The sequence below is a fragment of the Corvus kubaryi genome, unplaced genomic scaffold (assembly GCF_017639235.1).
Source record: "Corvus kubaryi isolate FWS band 111438036 unplaced genomic scaffold, C.kubaryi_AGA036_p1.0 37201, whole genome shotgun sequence".
NCBI lineage: Eukaryota > Metazoa > Chordata > Aves > Passeriformes > Corvidae > Corvus > Corvus kubaryi.
This window is the reverse complement of record NW_024581058.1, coordinates 33,914-36,617: the sequence shown is the minus strand read 5'-3', so window position 1 is coordinate 36,617 and position 2,704 is coordinate 33,914.

Genomic DNA, 2,704 nt, shown 5'->3' with positions numbered 1-2,704 from the left:
TTCCCCCCCCCCAAAAAAAAAAAAAAAAAAAAAAAAGCTCAAAGTCCTGTAAATAAGAGAAATTGCATCCAGTCAAATATTTGTTATGGAGAACCTCGACTCTGTCCACAACCCTCCATGTCATTCGGCTTCCAGGCTTTATGTAAACACAAAAGCAACTCTAAACTTGGCTCCAAGGTTGATCATGTGTCTGGAAATTTGACACTGGTCTCAACTGCGAGTTTTGAAAGCTGTTTACTAGAAACATCTGGGCTCCACTTGCTCCGGGAGCTTAACCGAAAACTCCTTCTTGTAGCTCCTTGGGCAAAACACTCAGTGCAAACTTTTCAGTTTGTTTCTTTTAGGTGCCCGAATTTTTCCATTTTGATTTAGGCAGCAAGTTTCCACTGGGTACTTTAGAGCACAGAATGCAAATGACTGGGGTACACAGAGCTGCTGGTTCCTGGAAACACTCTCTAAAGGGAGACAGACAAAGGATGTTTGGAGTTCTGCCGGGAAATTTGCTTTGGAGACTGAACACAAAGCTGTTTTAATACAGGAAAAAAGTCCCAAACACAGAATAATCTGTATGAGCTTGTACTACAGGATTTTGTAGACCAGGAATACAAAACCCTCTATAGACAGACAAACTTTTTTTAAGTTGTGATACAGGATTTTTTCTCTCTGGAGTATTTTTACACACAGTCTAAACAAAATGCTGTAGGAGATTGCAATTCCCTAGTTTGCCCAGATTACTCTTCAATTTATTTTTATTTCTTTTACAAGCCTTGTAAAAATACACTTAGAGCCAAGAGAGTGAGGAAGAACAATGTTAATAACACAGCAATTCTGTCGGCATGGGCACAAGCAGGATCTGGTGAATTTACTTGGATGCATCACCCTTTTTTAAAACTAATTTCCAGACTGGCTCCATTATCTGTGAGGGAAAAGCTCCAGCCCTGCTTCCAAAGGCAGCCTGTGCCCCCAATGCACAGACAGGAGCTTTCACAACAGAGATTTGCCAAGCTGCAAAAGCCACAATAAGTTTGATGCTGACATTTCAGCACAGGCCACAATCCACAACATTTGCTCTACTGTCATGATCCTCCCAAGGTGCCATCCATGCTTTTTTCCCCCCCTTCTCAGATTTACAGTGTGTTAAAAACAAGGGGGTGGAGATGGTTCCTGTCCCCTGTTTCTGTTGTATTGAACTTTTTCTTCAAATACTGTACAAAAATTGCAAATAGACCACCCATCTACAGTCAACAAGTACGGGGAAATTTCTCAATACACCACAAAAATCACCTCCTTCCTAGCGTGAGATCCCCTGGAAAACACTGGTGAGTGTTCAAGCCCTCATGGATCACCAGGCAGCTTTCAATTCTGGATGCACGGGTGAAATGTTGTTTTCTAAAGAGGTTTTACTTGGGAATCAAAGAGACAAACAGGTTTGTCCCCGCCTGAGGCCATCAGGTAATTTTGTGAGGATGCACAAAGGTGTTCCTTGGATTTAGTGCAGTTTGAGCAGACACTAAAACTCCCAGAGGAGGCTGCTTTTATACTCAGCCACCCAAAAAGGGACGAGCAGCAAACGCTTTCAAGCATGAGGAGAAGAAACAAGCTTTTACAAGGAGCTGGCAGTTAAAGGACATGCAGCAGCCTGATAAAACACCACAAAAACAAGCAGTGGCCCATGGCTGATCTCTGTCGGGCAGGATGGGCGGAGGGGCACCCCCAAACTGCTGAGCAGGTCTCTCCAGGAACTCATTTCATGGCTTATTCAGAGGAAGTGAAGGGATTAAATTGATGTAGAGGGATGTTCTCAGCAGAGGTGAGGCACAGGGAGAGGTTTCTCTGGGAAAAGCTGGTTCCTGCTGTGCTGTGTTGTGAAAACACTCCTGTGGTTCATGCAGAGGTGCAGCCACAACTCCACAGGTTCCACACCCCTGTCCACCTTTCCTGCTGGGTGTAACTTCCTCCTAAGCCACGCTCAGGCCTTTGGCATCAAGGTAAAAAATACTGAAAAGCTGCTCAAGGGGCTCAAGTTGGGCCTAATCCTCTGTGTGCTGCTTGTGGAGCAGCCAGGCAGTGCTGAAGTGTGGAGTGTTGTCCCTGCAGAGTCACCTCTGGATGAGCTGGACACAACTCCTTCCTCAAGGCAGGGAAGCAACCCAGTGGTGCTTTCCCTGCACACTGAACAAACTGGGGGGGAGGGCACAGAGAGAGAAATAAAACAGGGAAAATCGTCTCTGTTGGGGCAAGAAGTGGCTGCGACACCCATAAATATGGGGACCACGATGAAGTCGTTGTGTTTGGCTCAGCAGATGTTGGGCCATGCCCACAGATATCAGCGTTCCAGCAGGCAATAAAGCAGTGACACAGAGGCCACCCAGTCGGTGGGACAGGGAGATAACAGGGAAGGGCAGCCACGGGAACCCCTCAGCAATCACATGTGGTTGTTTCAGATGCTCTGCTGGGCTGGGCAGAACCCTTAACCCCGGGCAGACCACCTTGGCTATCCGGGCTTGTGGTCAGTGTCCTGAGAAGATGCTCCCATGAAAAGCTGTGGAGGCAAAGCCCTCAGACTCCCCTCAGACAGCAGCCAGAGGAATGCTCTGCCTGGCCTAAGGAATCTTCCACCCAGTTGCTCTATGAGTAGCTTGCCCAGTCATGCATGACCACAAACCTGTCTAAATAGGCAGCGATGACCAAGACTGAAACTCAA